The sequence below is a fragment of the Rattus norvegicus genome, chromosome 13 (genome assembly GCF_036323735.1).
Source record: "Rattus norvegicus strain BN/NHsdMcwi chromosome 13, GRCr8, whole genome shotgun sequence".
NCBI lineage: Eukaryota > Metazoa > Chordata > Mammalia > Rodentia > Muridae > Rattus > Rattus norvegicus.
Window position 1 is genome coordinate 70,870,289 of NC_086031.1, and position 23,266 is coordinate 70,893,554.

General features: G+C 46.8%; 1 protein-coding gene across 10 annotated transcripts in view; it reads right to left on the reverse strand.

Moving 5' to 3' along the window:
* Fam163a (family with sequence similarity 163, member A) overlaps positions 1 to 21,122 on the reverse strand; it is a 78,282-nt gene extending 57,160 nt beyond the window's left edge. For 4 of the 10 annotated variants that reach the window (XM_039090968.2, XM_008769669.4, XM_008769670.4 and 1 more), the window contains exon 1: positions 20,840 to 21,119. The gene's annotated coding sequence lies outside the window, so the exon portion shown is untranslated. Of the gene's footprint in view, positions 1 to 14,141; positions 14,331 to 20,839 lie in introns of all 10 variants that reach the window. The other 6 variants (XM_063272541.1, XM_063272540.1, XM_039090967.2 and 3 more) reach the window with 4 other exon arrangements.
* Positions 21,123 to 23,266: the final 2,144 nt, after the last annotated feature.

Sequence of the window (23,266 nt, forward strand, 5' to 3'; positions counted from 1 at the left end):
AGCAGATATCCTAGAGCGGCTTTGTTAGGGTGGGGGTGGGGCGTCCATCATAATATACCAACTGTGTGTTTGAGAATTCAGATGATAAAAGTCAAAAGATTAGGTCTAAAATCCCTTAGCAATCTGCTCACACGGAGATAAGTACGGCCGCTATTTTATTCCTGTCCACACAGATGCACCACACCTACTCTCAACGCAGACTATACCCTGTACCCGATGTTTTAAAATTTAACAACATATCATGTTAACTCAGTTTCTACATCATTTTAAGTGGTGGCTAGCTTACTATAGAAGCCTTCTTAAGCATTTCAGCTGATACTCGCATGGTTTAGATTTGGCTTGGATATATCCCTAAAGGATTCACGTACTAGAATTTTGACCCTGAGGGTGGGAATGTCAGAAGCTAAGAACTTGGGGGGGGTAGCAGGAAGTAATTTTGGTCATTGAGGGATCTGCCCTCTCAAAAGAATTGAAGGGTAGGCATGATAGCACATATGCTAAGCCCAGACCCTGGAAAGTAGAGGCAGGAGAATAAGGATTTGAAAGTCATCCTCAGTTACATAGCAGGTTCAAGGCCAGCCTGGGCTATGTAAGACCGAAGGATCAAAACCTAAAGGGAGCTGAAGTAGTTTTGTGAGACCCTGGTTTATTTACAAAGGAGGTTTTTACTGTGAGTAACTGCGTTTGGGGATGTAGCTCAGCAGGTAGGATGCTTGCCTAGCTTGAATAAAGAAAGCCCTAGTTTTAATCCCCAGTGATTAACTGAATGTGGTAGTGTGCCACTATGATCCACCAGCAAAGTAGAAAGGACAGAAGAGCAGAAGCTCAAGGACGTCTTCTGCTACATGACACTCTTAGAGTCACTCTGAGCTACATGAGAACCCCACCCCCCAACCCCCCACCCCCCAACCCCCACCCCCCACCCCCCACCCCCCCACCCCCGTCTCAAAGCAAAATAACAAACGTGACTGTGTTGGTTAATTCTGATGGTTAGCCTGACAGGGTCTAAAGTGACCAGAGACAAGTCCCCGTGCTTGCCCTGTCTGTGAGGAATTAACTACATCAGGTTAATTGAGGAGGGCAGACCCACCCTAAATGTGGGCAGCACCATTCCATGGCCGGGTGTCCTAGACTACAAGAAAGAAGAATGCTAACAGGACATTACACTGCTCTCAGCTTCCTACTGTGACCAGCTGCCTCCACTTCCTGCTACCATGCCTTCCCTGCCCTGATGGACTGCACCCTCAAACTGTGAGCCAAAAGAAACCTTCCTCCTTTAAGTCGCTTTCCTCAGGCATTTTGTCATAGCAACAAGAGCACTGATACAGTGGCCCGCTTAGGGTCTCTCTCTGGCTTTCTGTCTTGGCATGTAACTTCCCCTTTTTGCATGTTTTCCAGCCATGTTATCAGGCAATAGAGGGAGGGGGCCCTCATCACAGGCAGCTTCACGATGCTTAGATAGTTAAACCTCTTTGCACAAGCACCCAGCCTTAGGCGTTTTGTAACAGCATGGAAAATGGACTAACTTGAGATTGCTTTAAGCATGTGTATGGGCTTGGGTTCCCCCCTTTTGGATTTAGGGAGCAGCAGGAGAGAGGGTACGAGGCACGGAAGAACATGGCAGGTTTGCAGAAGTAAATTGTAAAAGTATTTTTTATTTTCCTGATGCAACTGTCATCTCCAAGGCTTACTGCCTCTGTCTGCTAACCTAGGCCTAGTCCTGGAAGCTTCTAACCTCCTACAATCTAATCTAGGCCCAGGATGTTTTCAGCCTCTGAGACTTTTGCTTTCTTTTTTCTTTCTTTTCTTTTCTTTTTCTTTTTTTTTTTTTGTGGTTCTTTTTTTCGGAGCTGGGGACCGAACCCAGGGCCTTGCGCTTCCTAGGCAAGCGCTCTACCACTGAGCTAAATCCCCAGCCCCGACTTTTGCTTTCTAAAGCCTTTCTGAACCCTGGCTGGCTTTCATCTCAGCTGTTCTTGCTCAAACTCCTCTCCAAGCTGACTGATTCAAACTGGTTTCTTTCCACTGCTCACTGAATTGCCATGCTTAGCCTCAAACTAACTCTGGCAATCTGTTATGATCTTCTGGCTCCTTCTCATTCTCTGGCCCACTCTGTCTTCACCTGTGTCTAGCTTGTTCTCTCTTCAACCTGTCCCTGTAAAACCCTCCTGGTAAAACTGCCTCTGAATTCCACAAACCGACTGAACAGAACTGACTAGAACTCAGAGACAGAGTATGCCTCTGTTTCCTGAGTGCTGGGATTAAAGGTGTGTATCACCGCATCTGGACCTAAGCTTTTCTTTTCCTGAAACTTGCTCTGTACCAGGCTGGCCTTGAACTCTGAGATGTTTGCCTCTGTCTCCTAGGATTAAAGACATGTCTGTAATTGAAAGTCTTTGGATGCGATCTCTTGCCAGAATTAAAATTCTGCTACAGTAAATGATGCTTGGTGTGCCAGGAGTGGAGTGGGGACCATTGTAGCAAGGCTATAAGAGAGGTTATACAGAACCTGAGAGAGACTGTGCAGTTAGACAATGTAAGGAGCCCCTGGTACTGGAACTCCTGCCCCTCTCATCTGCCCCCACTGTCACCGGCTGAGAGCTGTCCCTGAAGTCCCATATGCTACCTCCACTGTCCTGATCTCGCTCTTGGCAACGTTTCCAGTCTGCTCTCCTTGTCCTGGTGTTATGCCTCTGGATACATCCTCTGAGTCTTTGCACGGCTGTGCTGGGTCTGGCATGCCCACTCACTAGGTTAAATGGGGCTTCTCTGGTTCTTCTCTCCCCTCAGGCTGGATTAGTGCCTCCTCCTTGGACTTCAATACCTCATGCTATTAGAATCCTGGTCCCTCTATTCTGTGGGGCCTTTTGTGTCCATCTCTCTTCTAGTTCTTGGGTTAGTGTCTTACATACTATGCACACAGTGGGTTCTCATAATGAGTGCTTAATCAGCATTGCAAAAAAGTAAAGGTGACTCTAGAGCTTTTCCTGAGAACTCTTGGGCGTGACCAAAATGCACGAGTCATAAAAGCAAACAAGGCAGATCTCAAACCTTTCTCAGTCTCGGTAATCCTCTGTGTTGTTGCTCTTCATCCCTTGCCCACACTGTGGTAACCATTGCTCCACTGGCTGCCACTCAGATAGATGACATTCTACACACATTAATCTGTGGCTGGGTTCAGCCAACAAAATGCTTACTATACAAGTGTGAAGCTGTCTTCTATCCCCACAACCCACATAAAAGAGTCAGGCAGGATATCACGTGTTGGAGGTGGAGACAGGAGGATCCTTGGAGTACACTGTCCAGCCAGCCTTGCCTACTTGGCAAGCTCCTATCTCAGAAACAAGAGGGATGGCACCTGAAGGACATTCAAGGTTGTCCTCTGGCTTCTACATATAATGTGCACACATATGCATGCACAGCCACATGCATACATGTACATAAACATACAACCACCCATTCTGTGTCAATTACTTTCCTATTACACAGCCATCTGGATTACTTTTAGAATACCACAGTCTATAATGTAGCCTTTGTGTATCTAGTCAGTCTCATTTTGTGCTGCCCCGCCCTTTCTTTTTAGACAGGGTCTTATGTCACTAAAGCTGGTCTCAAACTCTATGTAGCCAAGGATGACCCTGAACTCCTAATCTATCTGCCTTTACCTTCCAAATGCTACTAGTCAGACATATGCCACCACATGCAGTGTATGTGGTCCTGGGTCAAACTCAGGTCTTGTGCATGCTAGACAAGTTTTCTACCAGCTGGCCCTGTGTACCGTCCACACCCACTACGGTTTTCTGTCCCAGCCACGATCTTTCATTCCGATCTTCACATAGCTGACGCCTTTTATTCCCTTGGGAATACCTCACTCGCCAAGTAACTGGCTCTTTTCCCTCCCTCCTCCAGTCTCTGCTTCAAGGTTACGTCATCTGCGAGGCCATTCGTCATGGTCATGGTACCTGTTTGCTCCATCACAGCATCTTCATGCTAAGTCATTGTTTTTATTTTCAGATTATGTTTGATCATTTCTATTCTCTTAACTAATGCAAACTGCTCTGCTCAGGCTGGGAGAAGGTAACTGCTGGACCAGGTATCACCCCTAATTGCTGGACTTTGGGGAGGTTCTGGGTATCTTAAGTTTGGAAGTGAGGACTCAGGGAACTCTAGGAACCAGTCTTCTGTCACCTAAGAAGAAAGTACCTAGGAACCTTCTCTACGTGCATGACCCTACCTGCTTACGGTCAGGCCTGGGTGGATGGACAGAGGCCAGGAAAGGAGGAAAGAGTGGGACCTAGTGTATGTGTGTGGCTAGAGAAGTGAGAGCCTGTCACACTTACACTCACGGACTACACACAGAGCTGTGAAGTTTGGTAGCAGAAGAGCAGGTATAAAGCTAAGACGGATGGTGTGGTGGGGCAACTCTAGATTTTTTTCTTTTCTGTTGTTTTCTCCTAAACTGTAAAAGGCCTTGTCCTGGCTTGTTCTGTGTCAACTCGACACAAGCTAGAATTATCAGAGAGGAGAGAGCCTCAGTCAGGAATGCCTCCAGGAGATCAAGCTCTAGGCAAGCCTGTAGGGCTTGATGTGAGAGGGCTCAGCCCATTGTGGTTGCTTGGTGGGCAGGGTTTCTATAAGAAAGCAGACTGAGCAAGCCACATTGAGCCAGCCATTAAGCTGCATCCTCCATGGCCTCTGCCTCAGCTCCTGCCTTCCGGTTCCTGCGTTGCTCCAGTTCCTGTCCTGACTTCCTTCAGTGACAGACTAGGGTGTGGAAGCATGAGCTGAACATACCCTCTCCTCCGTAAGTTCCTTTGGTCACAATTTTATCATAGTAATAACAACCCTAACTAAGACAGGTCTGTTTCCAAGAGACTGTATCTTTTCCTTTCAAATGCTGTAGTAAAATATCTTAAGTTAGATTTTTTTTAAATCTTCATTTATGGGACTGGAGAGATAGCTGAGTGGTTAAAAACATTGGCTGCTTTTGCAATAGACCAGAGTTCTATTCCCAGCACCCACAGGTAGCTCACAGCTGTCTGTAACTCCTGTACTAGTAGATCTGGTATCCTCCACAGGGGACCAGGCACACTTGTGATGAACAGACATATGTACACCCAAGACAAAACATCCATCCACTTAAAGTAAAAAAAAAAAAAAGACATAAAACTTCAAAAAAATTAATTTTTATTTGGAAATTCCAAAAAACCTTATTATTTGTCTTCTAGAAAGGAAACATTTGGGAAGCTGGTGGGGATTGAGGAAAGCCTGAAACCCAAATAACAAGCCTCTCTCCCCAGAGCACGTGGGCATGCTTTCTGAGCAAGGCTATGTTACAGAAGCACAGCGACTAGAAAGGTTCCAGAAGAGTTCTCCCCAATCCACTTTTCCAACATGGCTTCCCTGTCTACTTTTCCACCAAAGCTTCAGGAATTCAATAATCTTATCATCCAAGCCTCTGACTGTGAGTAGAGACGGCATGCTCCAAGGACCTCTGTTTGGCCACCCCGTGTCTGCAGAGGCAACCCTGAGTCCTGCTCAGTTGGTAAGGCTGGATACTAGAGAAGATGCTGGCTTTTAGCAGCTATGTTCCCTTGAGATGTTCTTGATACCTGTAGGAGTTGTTCACATGGATTTTCTGCCACTTCCCTGAACCTAACAGGCTCAAAACATAACTAACATCTTTCCCCCAAAGTATCAACTCTCATTTCTGTCAACACACCCATCATTGTTCAATTGTCCAGCCCTGAAACTTTGAGTCTACAATATGTCCATCCTCCTCAGGCACTGCTCCAAACCGTCACCTTGCTTCTCATCTCTCCTGTCACAGTACCCTCTTTCTTCTTAGCAAACAGCATCGACTCTATCCCAGGGGAGACAAACAGCATCAAGGGTTAACCTGAGCTTGCTGCCCTGTTCTTGGCCTAACTAGTCTTTCCCAGGATTGCCTGAAGCCTCATCCTCTTCACTTCCCCTATAAAGGCTCAAAGGGGACAGGAGAGATGGCTCAGTAGTTAAGAGCGCTAGCTGCTCTTCCAGAGGACCTGGGTTCAATTGCTAGCACCTACTTGGCTGATTACAACTCTCTGTAACTCCAGCTCCAACATCCTCACAGAGACATAAATACAGGGAAAACACCATGCACATAAAATTAATTAATTAATTAGCTAATTAATTAATTAAAAGGCTGAAAGGTTTTTCTGGCCAGCCAAGTGGCATTTGTGGTCTGGGTCTATCTCCAAATCTCCCCACAGTCTGCACTCCATTGACTGTTAGTTGCCTCTGCTTCTTCCTTTCGGGCTCTGTTCTTTCAGCTCATGAATATTATCAAGTTTCTGTCACTCTTAGAAACTGTTCTCTCACACACTGTTACTACCTCAATAATCTCTTTCTTAGGCGGAATAAAGACGCTTGAAGCCTCCACACCCCTGCGGCAGCTGTCTGCCCATACACAGTCGAACATCTCCCACATCTGTATCTGCCACCTCTCCCTCTCACAATGGGCTCGTTCTGGGATCCCCGAGATCTGGCTTCCAGCTCCGGCCTGCTCTTCTGAAAATTGCTTCTGCAGAAAGTCTTCAATGACCTCCCTGTGGTCTCTCCCAAACACTCTGAGATTGTCCAGTCACTCCTCCTCAAAACGTATCCCTAATTGTTCTCCTCAGCCTCTCCTGGCACTGTCTACGCTGATCCTACACACATTTTACTCATAGCCTGTTTGCTCCTGACTCCGCCGCCACACTCATGAGCATGGGTCTCTCCCAGGTCCTTGCTCCACTATGTCTGCTTTGGGTACTTAGATGATCACGCCTCATCCTTGAGTTCTAGACTTGTAGCTCTCAAAACATTATATTCTTAGATCTCTCATAGGAATAAATGATCGATACAAATGGTTAAAAACTTGGTTTCTTTTCCAATGTAAAATCACTTTGTTTTTCTCCTCCTTCACTTACAAAGCCTCAGAAGCATGTGGGTCGTCCCTTCTCCATCCCCTCTCTAAAGTCCAATCACCGTGTTCTACACATTTTCTGAGCGTATGACTCAGGTTCACATAACTATAACAAAATGTGTGAAATTTACAAAGCAGCAGAGTTTATATTATAGGTCTGAGGCTTCCAGCCAATACCAGGGCGACCTATCATTTTGGGCTTCTGGTGGGGATATCAGAAGGCAATGGTGGGAAAGTTTTCTTTGTAGTTTATGGCAAAAAGCCAAGACGTAGAGAGACCACTGCCCCCAAATCCTCTTGAATGGTACATTCCTGACAACAAAAGGCCTTTGTGTTGCCCAACAGGCTGTGCAGAAGTGTAAGTAAAATCCTGTAGGTTACCAATTCCCAACAATGCTGGCTGAGAGACCAACCCTTTAGCACGTGGACAGAATATATTGTCTTCTCTTGGCTTCTGAAGTCGTGACTAGATAGCTGTAATCCACTTGTTTCTTTTATATACTATCGATACCCGACCCTGCCCATGAAGATATATAAGGCACCCACTGTTCTTTATTTTTCTAGATGTATCTATTTGGATTTTATAATTATAAGTTTTTTAAGGGCACGGATAATGTGTAGTACTCTAGAATCCTCCAATGTTCCCAAAACAGCATAAACTAGATACCCCCAAAAGATATGAGGCAGCAATGAAACCTATCTGCTAAGAGGCAGATTATATTTTGGGATGAAAGGTGCTCTCCACCTATCCTACTGCCATAGTTACAAGAGGTTCTGTGTGTTACGGCAACCTCAGCAAAGTCGGCGATGGTTTTCTGAGGACCCTGGGAAAGATACTCCACCAAGACGTTATCATGGGCTATGGTGTTACCATAAGGACTCAGATAATTTTGGTGCATCTTTTTGTTTGTTTATTTGAGACAGGGTCTCAGGTTGGCCTCAAACACAGAGATTTTACCTCTGCCCCCTGAGTGCTGGGGCTAAAGGTGTGCACCACCACATCCAGCTCATCGTTAAAGACATTAAATTTGTGGGCAACTATCAGCCAAGTTTTATGTGGTCCCCAAATCTTGGGCCTATGGCCTATTTTATAACGGTTGTTTCATTTTGGAAACAAGATGGTTTAAATCTTGCACAGATCTATTCTGTTTTTCAGAATTAAAGTCAAGAGTGTTCTATTTCCATTATCTTGAGGCCCGGGCTATCTGTTATCTTTTGTTACACACCCTACCCAATCATTGAAATTTTCTCAGTAGGAATTTCAGCATCTTTCTCTCCCAACCCTAATCCTGGGAAACTTAACAGAGAGAAATGCTTTCCCCACCACCCTGGCTTCAGATGTCACTGTTTCCATGATGCCAATGGCTACCACTTACGTTCTCTCACCCACTACCATGGTCATAATTAGGATTAATTTCTCTGGAGCAGTCCTCTGGTCAGCCCACACCTGGACTTCCATTGCTGTCTCCTGACAATCATTCTGCCTCTGATCATAGTGACTGTGGCCACATCCACCCTACACAGTTCCTATAAGCAAACTCTTCTTTCTCTACTATGTGTTAGAGAGAGTCTTCTAACGTATCACCCAGGGGAGGTTGCCTCACTCCTCAGAAATGTAAAGTTCCACATCTCCTACAGGATCAAATGACAGTCCTTAGACTAGCAGGCAATGCACGACTCTGTCATCTACTCTCATATCTCTATAAGCAGGTATTTCACATTCTGACATGACTAGACTGCATATAGTTCCTGGCCTCCCTTGTCATCTACTCCCAGAGCCTCTCTCTGCCCAGAAAGCTTACTTTCCTGCCTATTTACAAATATATCTTAGGTTCCAGGTCACACACCAATGTCCCCTACCTGCCCCAGAAGCCTTCTTTGTCTAGGTATAGCTAGGGGCTCTTTCTTCTTGGTGTCCCGGAACTTTGCGAGGCAGCCATTGTAACATTTGCCTTGTTAGATTCATGGCATGAGGGTGGGAACCATTCCTATTTATTGAGGTGTCTTAGCCTCATGTGCAGGCCTGGCTCAAAGTTGCTTCAATAAACATTATGGAAGGAATAAAGGAATGTTTTCCAGAGACGGCCTGTCCTCTATTCATACGAGGTCCAAAGAGATTGAGCACTGGAATTAATTGAATCTCTTCTTACCCTGGCTCAGTGCCCTGCCCATATGATTAAATCTCCTAATAGCATCGGCCCTGGCTAAACAGCACATACAAATCCCTCAGCACTAAGCAGAAGAAAGGCTTCCAAGTGCTTAGAGAAAAAAAAAGAGCTTGGTGGTTCAGTGGTGTCTGAGTACTTCTGGGGTACTAAGTACCTGGGAGAATTAGTGAATATTTTAAATTAAAACCAATTATGTGCTCAGCACTGTGCTAGCCACTGACAGTGACCATGAAAGTGACAGTGACAGCTTACATTAGTTGGACATTTAATCAGTGTGAGCCACAATTCTAATGGGGTGGAGGTTTCATGGTTATCAATCTTGTCTTACAGATTGGGTACAGGCCCAATGTCACATAGCTAACACGAGCAACAAATCATTATTGTCTAGCTCACCCCTCCCCTCTTCACTGAGCCTTCCTCACACAGGCTCTAAAATAAACCTGTTCCTCAGTCTTGCCTCCTCTTCGGCTTTCTTCTATGCATCAGATGGCAGCACCACACAGAGACCTCACCTGCTCCTCCTTCTTAATACCCTGGGTTGAAGGATGTTCTTTGCCAAATTCTTCTGCCGATACAAGGAGAGGAGTCCCCATTCCTCCTGAGATCAGCTCCTCCATCAGAAATTCCACACAATCCACTCCCACCCATCTTTTAGGAATCTCTCACTGCAAATGACCCTGCTGTTAATAACCTCATTGTTAAATTGGATCCTTCACACTGGCTTTAAAAGCATTATGGGAAGAACACTAGGCATGAGGTTCACCTCGTGTGGAAGTCTGCGATCCACTCTGAGCTGGAGACTCTGGAGTGTGGTGTCAGATACGGTTCCCTTTTCTGTTTCATGTATGTGGATTTTTTTCATACAACATGTTGAAGAGACTACCCTTTGCCCATTGTATATTTGTGGTGGTTTTGGTGAAGATTAATTAAACATATACAAGTGGGTATATTTAGAAACTTAAATTCTGCTCTGATGGTTTATATGTCTGTCTTTCACTCCAAACTATTGTAATTGGTGCAGATTTGTAATATGTTGCAAGGGTAGGATTGTGGTGCCTTTGGCTTTGGGCTGCTGTGTATTAACTAATTAATTAATAACTAATTAATTAATTAATTCTGTGTGGTTTGGGGGATGTGCATAGCATGATACCTGTGTGGAAGTTGGAGGACAATATTTGGGAATTGGGTCTCTTCTTCTACCACATGGATCCCAGGTATCAAACTCAGAATGTCAGGCCCTGTAGCAAGTGCCTTCACCTAATGAACCATCTCACTGGTCTTTGTTTTTCTTTCTTTCTTTCTTTGTTTCTTTGTTTTGTTTCTTTCTTCCTTCCCTCCCTCCATTCTTCCCTCCCTCCCCCACCCTCCTCTCTCTCTCTTTCCCTCTCTCTCTCCCTTTCTTTTTCCAGAGAGAGAGAGAGTGTGTGTGTGTGTGTGTGTGTGTGTGTTTGTGTTTGCACGCACGTGAGTGTGTGTGTAGCCTTGGCTGTCCTGGAACTCACTCTGTAGATCAGACTGGTCTCTGACTCAGAGATCCACTTACCTCTGCCTCCTGAGTGCTGGGATTAAAAGTGTGCACCAATACTGTCTGGCTCCCTCTTTTGTATCTATAAACATGCCATTGGGATTTTAACAGGGAAAGAATGGAATAAAATTATCCCTATTCACAGAAGACATAGCATGCACAAAACCCCAAAGGCTCATAAAAAGTGTTAGAACTAACCAATGAATTCACCAAAGGCATTAATTATAAGATCAGCAAAATTGAATTGCATTTTAGCAATCTTAAGCCTTTCCAGTCTGTGAATAAGGGATAGCCTTCCGTTTGATTGTGCCTCCTTTGATCAACATTCTGTAGGTTTTAGTGTACAAAATGTCCCCCTTCCTTTGTTAACTTATTCTTGAACAGTGTGTGTGTGTGTGTGTGTGTGTGTGTGTGTGTGTGTGTGTGTGAATTGTAACTGTTGTCCTAATCAGATGGCCAGATAGCTGATGAATAGAGATGTACCTGGGGCTGGGGAGATGGGGAGAAGTACTAGTTACATGACCATGAAGAGCAGAGTTCAGATTCCCAGTATGCAGATAAAGGCACATCACAGAGGTTCAGGTCTACAGCTCTGGGTCTGTCAGGTTCAGAGAGACTGTCTTAGAAAATGTGGAGAGAGTAATAGGAGACATCTGGTAAAGACTTCTTGTCTGGACACATTCATACAGAGGTGATCATGTCTACATTCACATGTGCACTTCCCCATACACCCCCACACACACTCACACACTCTCTCACACTCACACACACTCACATAGACACACACTCTCACATACTCTCTCACACACACTCACATACTCTCTCACACGCACAAACACACACACAAATACTCTAACACTTACACACTCACACACAATACACACACTCGCACAAATACACACACTCACATACTGTCTCTCATATACACAAACATTCTCACACACACACTCACACATACACACATAAACACTCACACACACATACACACACATACACACACACTCATATGGGGTGGGGGATGCATTATCAATTTTGTAACTTGTTCTCTAGTACTAACATTTTTGTGACACTGGGAGGGTTTTCTTTATATGGGGACAACTTTACCCCTTTCTTTCCTTCTTCGATGCCTTTTCTTTCTTTTTCTTCCCTAAAGGCTCTGGCTAGGACTTATGCTGATATGTTGGGTATGTGTGCAGTGTGTGCTCGTGTGTGTGTGTGTGTGTGTGTGTGTGTGTGTGTGTATTCTCATGTGTGTGGGTCTCTTTGCCAGTGTGTAAGCCAGAGTCGCTGGCCCGAGGGCTTCCAAGGGTTCTCCTGGGCCTGCATCCCATCTTGCCGTGGGAGTGTTAGTATCACACACTCATCATCTCATCCAGCTTCATGTGCTCTGTGCATCTGAACTCAGGGCCTCACATCTGCACAGCAATACTTTACCCACAGAGTCATCTCCCAGCCCCAGAATGATCCTTTAAGATTAGAAGTTCTGATTGTGTCACAGCATGACAGATTTTCTGCTACTAGGACAAATACCTGAGAAGGTCAGCTTTTAAAGGGAGGAAAAGTTCATTTGAGCTCGGAGCTTCAGAGGTCTTGGACCATCTACAGGGAAGCTATCTATGTCAGCCGAGCAGCTCACCCCATTGGTAGCCGGGAAGTAGAGAGCAGGGAGAGCAGGGAGCAGGATGGGGAGCAGGAGCAGGGAGGGGAGCAGGAGCAGGAGGAGGAGCAGGAGGAGGAGCAGGAGGAGGAGCAGGAGGAGGAGGAGCAGGAGGAGGAGGAGCAGGAGCAGGAACAGGAGCAGGAGGAGCAGGAGGAGGAGCAGGAGCAGGAGGAGGAGCAGGAGCAGGAGCAGGAGGAGCAGGAGGAGCAGGAGGAGGAGCAGGAGGAGCAGGGTGGGGAGCAGGAGCAGGAGCAGGAGGAGGAGCAGGAGGAGGAGCAGGAGGAGCAGGAGCAGGAGGAGCAGGAGCAGGAGCAGGAGGAGCAGGAGCAGGAGAAGCAGGAGGAGCAGGAGGAGGAGCAGGGTGGGGAGCAGGAGCAGGAGGAGGAGTAGGAGGAGCAGGAGCAGGAGGAGCAGGAGGAGCAGGAGGAGGAGCAGGAGGAGGAGCAGGGTGGGGAGCAGGAGGAGGAGCAGGAGGAGGAGGAGCAGGAGCAGGAGGAGGAGCAGGAGGAGGAGCAGGAGGAGGAGCAGGAGCAGGAGCAGGAGGAGCAGGAGCAGGAGCAGGAGGAGCAGGAGCAGCAGGAGGAGCAGGAGGAGGAGCAGGAGAAGCAGGAGGAGGAGCAGGAGCAGGAGTAGAAGAGGAAGGGGTGGGCGGGGGATGGGAGCAGGAGCAGGAGGAGAGGGATGCACGGGAGGAAGGCCGGGCTGGGGGAGGACCGGCTCTAGCAGGCTTTCTCCTTTTTCCTGTCTTGTTCCATCTGAGGCCCCTGGCCTATGGGATGGTGTTGCCCATATTCATGGTGGATCTTCTTGCCCTTGATTAAGATTCTCTGGAAATGGCCTCCTCCCAGCTCCTTGACTGGGCTTTGCTAATCCCTAGGCACTTCTCAGTATGGTAAAATTGATCAACATCAACTGCTGTCTAGTGTGCAGAGCCACTCATCGACATCCTTACCGTGACTAAGACCGTGTCCTGACATCTGCTTGTCTCAGTCTCCATACTCTACATCCACTGGTTTTTAGAACCTCAGATGCTATTGCTTTCCCTAAGGATGGCCTTTGGCTCCTTCCTGGAATGTCCTTGTCCGTCTTCTGAGCTCTTCTCCCTACTAAACTCCTCCCCTCCTCCCAGATATACTATTAATATCCAACTCTTGTGATACCATGTGGCATCCTATAGCTTTAATCACAGCATCTCTTTGTTTCTTTAGTGATCAGTTTGTTTCTCCTGAACAACTTCAAGCTTCCTGAGAATTGGGACATTGGCTGTTTTCCTTCCTTCTCAACAGTGCATCCTGGGGACACTTGACCAATACTTGCATGTGTCTTGACAATGCGATGCTCACTTTCCCATCCCATCCCATATGGCTTCTGGTCTCTTTCTTTGCTGAAATTGTCCTTGCTAAAACCGTCCACAACCTTCAGATGCCAACACTTCCTTGGAGTCCTGGTGTCCTACCAGGCAGTGTGAGGGTTTCCTGCATTAAAATAGAACGTGGGTAGTCCCCCCTCCCAATTTATAGGAAAAGAGTGGGCTGTCGAATATTTTTAGCCTAATGTTTTTGTTTCCCAAGTTTTCTTGACAGTCGGTACCTATAGTAGAATCTAGCACAAGATGTCCTCCTACATAGCTTCAAATTCCGTTTTCAGCAATTGTAATCTATGAATATTTCATAGTCATTCTCCAAAAAGAACCACGATTTTGCTGGGTTTCATTATATGAACAAAATTTGAGCCCCACTGGTCGGGTCCACAGGAATATTTTTGGTCCTCTAATTTGTCTCTTTGCAGTGTCTGTTCTGTTTATCATGTTTGTATTCATCTTTAGAAACAAGTACTTACTAAGCACATATTATCTCTTCAGGCAGCCTTTTGTCCCCGATTCCACTGTGGCATTTAACACCCTGTGATCTCGTCCATGCACTGTGTGCCCCTGGATGGCACAGCGACAATGGCCAACTCCATCCCCTCTTTCTCTCCCCCGAGATCAGACACCACTCGTGTCCCATACAAAAGCCATCTTGTTGATGCCTGAGTAAAGAAATGAAGAAATGAAGACAATCTTTGTCCTGTCCCTGTGCCCGTGTCCCCACTGAAGGATCCTCTGAGACACAGCAACCAGGGACAACAGAAATGGTGGTCTTCACTATATGATATATAAAATACCATCTGCTGTTGTTTTTTTTTCAAGTAAAGCCAATATGATAGTCTTACTGGTCAGGAGACTTCACTTGTGATATCTGTAAGGCATCACCAAGACATACTGCTTTAAATGCACATACACGTGTGCGTGTTTATAGTGATTATAGGGATATAAATAGTTACCCTCTATAAGTAATTTTAAAGCCATAAGCTGCAGATAGGACTTGGTAGTGGAGCAATTTCCTAGCAAATGAGCAACCCTGAGCACCAATGGAAAGAGAGAAGGAGGGGGGAGAGGGGGAAGAGGAGAGGAAAAGAGGAGAAGAGGGAGTAGAGAAAAAGTAGAGAAGGAAAAGAAATAGGCCCTGTATTTATGCTTGTGGCAGAAGCTAGATAAATAATGAGATTATATTCATATTTCTTTACTTCATATTGTAACCCTGTGCCTTGCCCAACTACTCCCTTGGCTTTGCCCTTTCTCCTGGGTCAATCAAAATCACTTTATCAACTAGGTCTACTTCAAGGGTCACTTCCAAAGGACCTTATAAAATCCATCAGTTACTTGGCCAACCTCTAATCCACTTAGTGCTTTTGCCCCTGACAGCATGTCACCGGTTTCTCTACTTAACATATCTGATGTGAATGGTCCTTTCCCATACTGCATTGCAGGTATCAAGATTCCAGGGACCACACCTTGTTTGGCTCTGATTTCCCAGAGCCTTGGCCAATACGAGTCTTCTTAATTCAAGTGAGTGGAACGGACCATTCACTACCAGTTTGCTATGTAAGCCTTTTCTACTTTTTAAAATTAGTGGGCTTTCCTTTCCAGCTTTCCCCTTGGTGGCTGGATTCTAGCAGCATTGGCTGAGAGCCCAGGACAGCGTCTTGCTCCCACCTCTGTAGGCAACCGGAGGACATCAAAAAAGCAATCGCCTAGTGTGCTCCAGAATTTATTTGGGGAAAAACTCAAGCTCTCTCTTTCTGAAGTGGAGGTCAGAGGCAAGTGCTCACCGATGAGCTACAGGAAAGCAAGGCTCTTAGAGGCCTTGGGTTGTTTCTTCTAAATATCACACTGGCTCCAGGCCTAGACCTGAGGCCTGAGGGATACCCCTGCTGAACGTTCTCCTTGGTACAGACACAGATTCCCATACCACTAGTATCTGAACCAATGACAATCACCTTTCTCTGAGGGATGTCACAGGCTGTCTCAGTCCTATCCTTTTATGTGCACCGGGATAGAAGAGAGATGGGAATCTGACCAAGAGTACAGATAACTTGGTCCTCGCCCTGCAATGTGTGCAAACTTAGGCATATTGTATTGATTCTAACCATCAAAGCATACGACTCCCAATCATATCTGGTCATAATCCAAAGAAGGTCTATATGTGCCCAGGTGATGCTGGCATATCTGACTTGGAAGGTACTGTACAAGAGAACAAGAGGTCTGTGAGGAGGCAGAAGAAAGGCTTGTTGCTTCATGGAAAAGAATCTGAACTCTCATACGACCAGGTTCAAGAGGGCAAATAACACAGGGTAAGCAGAGGGCTTCACAGAGTGTCTGGGACTTAGTCTCCAGCAAAAGCTGGAGAGCCCATCTCGTGACTGGAAGAGAGTCTGCTATTCATAGCCTGTCCTGCCTGAAGAGGGGAGGGCTGTATCTAATAGCCACCCCCGCTGTTTCTGTACCCATTACTTCCAGGCTGGGGTGTGTGTGTGTGTGTGTGTGTGTGTGTGTGTGTGTGTGTGTGTCAGGGGTTGGGGGATGGACAGGAATTCTTAGGGGCAAGGAAGTAAACAGGGCATCTTCACCAATGTAAGCAATGGGACAGCTCAGGAGACTGCTTAACTCAGTAAAAACTCCCGTGCCCAAATACTCTGAGGGCAACATAACCCTAGACTCCAGAATGATTTTCTTGTTCTTTTAATTTTAAGTTGCTCATTAATATGGTTGGGTGAGTGTATGCCGCATGTGTACAGGTGTCAGAAGAAGGGAATTGGATACCCTGGTGCCAGAGTTACCGGCGAGGTGCTGCATGGGTGCTGGGAACTAAACTCTGAGCCTTGGAAGAGCAGCAAGTGCTCTTAACTACCGAGCCTTCTGGGCAGCTCAACCCCAGAATAATTTTCAAACCTGTTGTAGTTGTTTTGAATAAGAATGGCTCCCATAGGTTCACATATTTGAATGCTTAGCGAGTGGCACTGTTTAAAAGGGTTAGTAGGTATGGACTTGTTAGAGGAAATGTGTCTCTGAGAGTGGGCTTTGAGGTTTCAAAAGCCAAGACAAGTCCAATAGTTCTCTCTTCCTGGTGACTGTGGATCTAGATGTAGAACTCTCACCTCCTTCTCCAGCACCATCCAGTAATGGACTAAAGCCTCTGAAACTGTTAAGCCTGCCCCAATTAAACACTCTCTTTTCAAAAGATCTGCCATGGTCACGGTATCCCTTCACAGCATCAGTAGAACACTGATGAAGAGACTTGCTCTTTTAAACACGCCCCCTACATCCCATCTCCGGTCCACACGCAACCCTCAGACTCAGAACCCACATATCTCCTGATGTCACCACATCCCTCATGGTCCATTACCAAGGGTTGCTGTCCACCCCTTGTGCTGTAATAACAGTGAGACCATGAGAAGAAAGATGGCTCTGCTTGCTCAAGTTGTTTCCAAGGCTGGATGAGCATGTCTTGTCTACCCAGCTCAGACAGCCTCCCATCCAAACACATCTCTTGTTCCCTGCTTTCTAAGCACAACCCCGGATTTCAAAGGAGTTCTGGATGGCCCTGTGCCCTTTGACTTTCTTCCAAAGGAATCTTCTTGGGCAGCACAAAGTGGGAAGAATCACCAACACTTCAGCTGAAGGAGTGCTTGAGAGAACATGGCAGGCACAGGGCAGGGAAAGAGGTTTTTGGTTTTTTTGTTTTGTTTTTTTAAATTTCACATAGTTCAAAATTCAAAAGAAACAAAGTTTCTTTTTCTTGTATTTTTTTAAATTGTTCTCATGAGTCCTGGGAACAATAGATATTGTTAGACTCTGTGTCTATCTTTAACTTTCTCTTTTATAACATAGTATAACTTTCTATACATCTTATGCTCTCCTTGGAAAACACTCCCATCAGTTATATGGGAGACTTCCCAGTTTTCCTGTAGATGAGTAGGGTAGTATTTGGCTGTTTGAAAGCAAGTTGAAATACTCAACAAATTTCCTTTTGATGAACACATAGGCTTTCCTTTCATACTTCAAATAATGCTGGGATATATACTCACGCCTTTGTGTTCGTGCCAATATAGCAAGGAACAAGTTAAATCCCTAAAAATGAAATCAGAGGGCAGATGGGCCCGGAATTTCTAATCTGGATGAATGTGGTGGTTTGAATATGCTTGGTCCAGTGAGTGACACTATTTGAAGATGTGGCCTTGTTGGAGTAGGTGTGTCACTATGGTCGTGGGCTTTAAGACCCTCATCCTAGCTGCCTGAAAGCCAGTCTTCTCCTGGCTGCCTTCAGAACCAGAGGTGGATCTCTCAGCTCCCCCTGCACCATGGTTGCCTGGATGCTGCCATGATTCTGCCTTGATAATAATGAATGAACCTCTGAACCTGTAAGTCAGCCCCAATTAAATGTTGTCCTTTATAAGAGAGTTGTCTTGGTTATGGTATCTGTTCACAGCAGTAAAACCCTAACCAAAAAAAAAAAAAAAAAAAAAAAAAAAAGAGAGAGAGAGAGAGAGAGAGAGAGACAGCCTGTTAACTAAAATGGAGGTGTGTACATGTATGTGCGTGTGTGTGTGTGTGTGTGTGTGTGTGTGTGTGTGTGTGGGGTCTACGTTACTGTAGTTTGCATTTTGCATATTAAAGCCAGTGAACAGCATCTGTTGTTTTGTTTTGTTTTGTTTTTCTAGACCCAGCACTTTCCCTGAAGTCTAATGGAATCACAAACATCTGCTTGAGAAAAACAGTGCTTACTCATAATGGTTCTAGATTTGGGGCACCACAGGGAGTTAGTTCCTATGGAGAGAAAGTAAGTTTCTACAGAGAGAAGGTAAGTAAAGTCCTGTGGCAGGATGACGGTATTGGAATCTGGGAGACTGGGCTTCAGGCACAGCTCTGCCATTTACCAGCTCCATGATCTTCGCAAATTATTTTACGCCTTCCAAATTCGGTCTCCTCGCATTAAAAATGGAAGTAATATTGATTTTGCAGTGCCTTGCATCTGGCACACAGAAGACACTTAATAATGGTACTTAAACAGTAGCGGCTTTCCTGGGAGTTAATAACCACCAAGTCAGAGTTAGCCCCTGGATGCTTTTCCCAATGGATATTCACTGCCTAGCCAGGATCAAACGGCCTTTTTCCCCCCTTAAGTGACCAACTAGAGCATTCCCAGCTCCTATTCTGAGCCTCTCAGCCTCTTCCACAGTCTGAAGTAGATCACTCAACTGACTGAGGGCCTCTGAGTGAAGGCTAGCCACTTGTCCCTCGGCAGGCTTTCCTCGGTGCCAGAGGGTGTTTGTACACAAAGGGACCAGGACAATGCTCCTTTTCAATTACAGCTGGGCAGGCGAGAGATAACACAGACTCCTCTGACAACATGCCAGGGACCACGCATGCCCGCAATGCCAGCCTTTTCAGGATATTATTTCTGAGGTCACCAAAGGCAAAGCTCTAGTTTTGGCATCAATGCCCACAGTCAGCCAAGGTTTCTATTTGCACCAATAACCCTCTCCTCAGAGGACTCAGAAGTTTTCCATTCAGGCAGACAGCACCTCCTGGCATTCCCTAGGATGATGGAAATTATGAGCATATTCCTGGAGTGAACGGGGAACTGAGAGGGGTGCAGCTATGGCTTTGCCCAATGCACATCAGAACCATCGGAAACCCACACTTGGTTTCTCTGTGGAGACTGACAAGATTTGTCTCTGTACACCACCTTAGCTTCTCTCTCGCAATGGGAGCTGGGAGAGGAAGCTGGAGAATTAGAAGTTATCAATCAGAGTGTGCCTTTGTTCCTTCTTTCCTTTGGTTCACCTCTGGCCGGTCTGAAAGGGACAGGATCAAAACCTCTGTGGCTTCCAAAACTTCCCTAGTAGTGGAAGGGGCTGCTTCTTTTCTCAGAAGACTGCAAAGCCCAGGGGATCTTTAGGGAAGCGAATGTGTGGTATCTCGTCTCCCATCAATGTTTCCTCCTATTGTGTCTGGGATTGTCTCTCTTGGGACTGGCTCTAACACAGGCAAGGCCCAGAGATCCCACTGCACACATCAATCCCTGCCTGTTAGATGGCTGCCTCCCTGGAATCCACCCCTCAGCATACTTGAAAGAACCCCAGTTCCTGTTCTCCTACAGTCAGGCCAATAACGTGGTCCTGAACTGTGGTCTGCTGTCCTCACAGACTGGGAAAACTAGAGAATGTGTCTGGATAGGTTACCTGCCACATCAGTCTTGTTAAGAAGCACAAAGGTCCAGGGCCCCACAGGTCCATGGAGAGAAAAGGAGGGTCCTGGAGAGACCAAACACCAAAACAAACAAACAACGCCCTCTCCCCTCCCCAATCAAAATCAAAGGGGATGAATAGCCCCGGGGAGCTGAGAGTTCTTCAGTCTTCTTCCTGCTCTTTGCCTTCTGGGTCTCAGAGCTCTTAGGACACCACCCTTCTAGGGAGTCTTGTGAAGCACCAACATTTAGCAGTAAATCTCGGGATGACCAGAACCTGGCAGCAGTCTCCAAGACTTTGTCCCTTCATCCCTATCCTCTATTTGGGTCAAGCCTTGATGCAGCTAGACAGCCGAAGCTTCTTTATGGCTGATACAGGGTGTAGGATGCAGGTACAAGAGATGGGCCCCAGGGTTCAGAAGCAAGCAGGCAATGGACCTTACCAGGGCCGGAACTCTTAACAGCCAGGAACCTCCGGCTGACCTAGACCCGGAGTCGCTGGCCAAGACAACTGTCCCCGAACTCCCTCCGTTTGTTGTGCCCACACATCCCACCCCTTGAAGCACTTCTGCCCTCATTATTTCGTAAAACTTCAGGAAAATCCCTAGGAAACCCGTTGGAACCTGGAGGCATCACCCGACGGCTGCCAATGAGCAGGGCAGCACCCTCCAACCCCTGCACCCACCATTGCCTAAGAGATCCCGGGAAACATCCCGCGAATGGTCTCCTGAGTCCCAGAGGGTCGCCAGCCCCATGACTCAGCCTCCACATCCCCATGAAAGCAGGCGGGAGCCGGAGAAAGTGGTGCGGGGTTGATCGGCGGCGGGGACCGGTGGAAGCGAGGGGCTCCAGGGGCCGGCAGCCGCCCGCCTCCCGCCAGCATCTCTGAGAGCTCGGGCTGCGGAGCTAAGACGCGGAGCCGGGTTAAGGCGGGGTGCTCTGCACAAGGCGGCGCCCGGGCGCGCTTACCTAGGTGTTCAGGCGCCCCCGACAGCGCTCTGGCGCCAGGCTCATCCACACACCGAGGCCAGAGATCTGTCTGCTGTTCTGCGCGCCGACCCACTATCTCTGCGTTGGAAAATGCCTCCTAGGTCCCCCAGTCTGGGCTGCTCCGCTCCGCCGTGGCTCCCGCGCAGCGCTGCCCTGGACTCTGCGCGCCTTCCTCCCAGCGCCGGTGGCCGGGCCGGCCCACGTGAGGCTGCTCTGCCCGCCCAGGCTCTGAGAGTGCTGGCTGGGTACCCAACCCTGAACCTCCTGGCCTCCTGGCCGAGGATGGGGGAAGGTGATAGGAGCTGGAGGGAGTCCTGCGGGAATCCCCAACTCGCAAGGAGGATTGCTTTTAGTGGTGTAATGGGTCTGCCGGAGGGGTGGTTCAGAAAAATCTCAGGGCTCCCTAGGGATGACTCAGTAGTGAGGGGACTTGGAGAGCTGCAGATGGGGTCCAGTATGGAAAATCTCCAAAGAAGAGTTTTGGCGCCAGAGTGTGTCATGTGCCACTGAAGGGGGATCGCCTCGACAGCTACCTTAAAGGCATATCTAGGCTTGGGAGTTTAGTGACACCCAATGTCCCTCGTGGAGGGGACAGAATTAGAGTATATGCCTGTGATGTCAGACCTGTCAGGAAAGAGACCAGAGGAACATTAGTGATGCTAGGGCTTTCTTAACAGATGTCTCCTTAATTTTTTACATGTATGTATGTATGTATGTATGTATGTATGTATGTATGTATGTATGTATGCATGTATGTATGCATGTATGTGTACATGTCCATACTATAGCCCTCGTGTTACGGTCAGAGGACAACTTGCAGGAATCAGTTCTCTCCTTACGCCATATGGGTGGGTCCCAGGGATTAAACGCAGGTGGTCAGACTTGTCAACAAATGCTTTAAGACTGAGAGGTACCGATGAACTGTGCCCCAAACAGGAAAATTGTGAAGTAGTCCTTGGAAAGTTTCCTTGGAGAACAGGACAGGAAGGGAGGGAAGGAAGTTAGCCTAGCCAAAGCTTCTCAGGCCAGAATTCCTTTCTCAGGATTCTACTTCACAGTCCTGTTTCCCGAATCCTGAAGACTGGGAGGAGGGAGAAACTGGGTCCCTCAGGATAAGTTCAGTGATGGAGCATTCTTTCCCACTACAACCAGGATGGTTTTCTTTTCTTCTGTGTGGTTGAGGAAAAGACATCTTTCTTAGTCCTTGACCAGATCCGACTAAGAAAGATGTCACCAGGGTAGACTGCTCATTCTCAGTCCCCCTCTACCTGGTCATTGCAGAGAAACTTTTATGGTTCAGAACCTCGTTACTTTCTCTTCACAGGTTTTAAATATGCAGCCCACATTTTCATGTATCGCCTTTTCTTACCACAATCGGATCTCACACCTGTGTGTGTCTTTCTCATCTCTTTTTTTAAAGGCAAAAACAACAAAATATGAGAATCCTGCAATTTTGTCGCAGACCTTTAAACAGAAAAACAAGACAACCATGTGCACAGGCTAATGACTCATTAAAGTCAGACGTCTATGTAATTACCATCCGAGTTAGTGCCAGAACCCAAAGCCACTCTAACACCTCTCCCATTTCCCAGGTTTCCAGTCCCCGGTCCCCAGTCCCACAGTAGCCACCGTCCTAACTATTACATCATCTGGTGCCTTTAGAGTTTTGTCTGTCTGGGAGGCATCTCTGAATAGCATCGTTACTTGGTTTGCTTTAAAGCTTCCTATAAACAGGATATAACACAGCAAGCGCTCACCATCTTTGTGCCTGTGCTTTTATCCGACGACTGTGGGAACTGCCTCTTCTGTCACACGTGGCTGTTTGCTCATTTTCCACAGACTTAGTATCCCTTCATCACAACTCGGTTCTATGGTTTTGACATGCAGACTGTTTTTAGGTGGCGTTACAGGAGACGGCGGACTGCCTGGCATGGATGCTGGAAATTCTACTCCTGTCCTTTGGAAAAGCAGTACGCACTCTTCACTGCTGAACTAGCTCTCTAGCCCTCACAGGTGGTATGAGAAACAACACATAGGAGGTTAGGGTTGTGACTCAGTTGACAGAACACTTTCCTGGAATGTGCAGAGCTCTGGGTCTCACCTCCAACACAGTATAAACCCACGATGCCAGTGCATGCCTATAACCCCAGCATTCGAGAAGTAGAGGAGGGTGGACCCTCTACTACATATTGAGTTTGAGGCCAACCCGGGCTGCACAAATCCTATGTCCAAATAATAGCACTATTAATAACACCAACACATTTCAAGCATCCACATATCCTTTGCCTAGTTTCCCATATTGGTAACATCTTGAGAATTATAGTACAAGGTTGCAAAGCGAATATTGTCACCTACACAGTCAAGATACAAAACATGTCTGTGCAACCAGAGTCTCTCTTAGTGTCT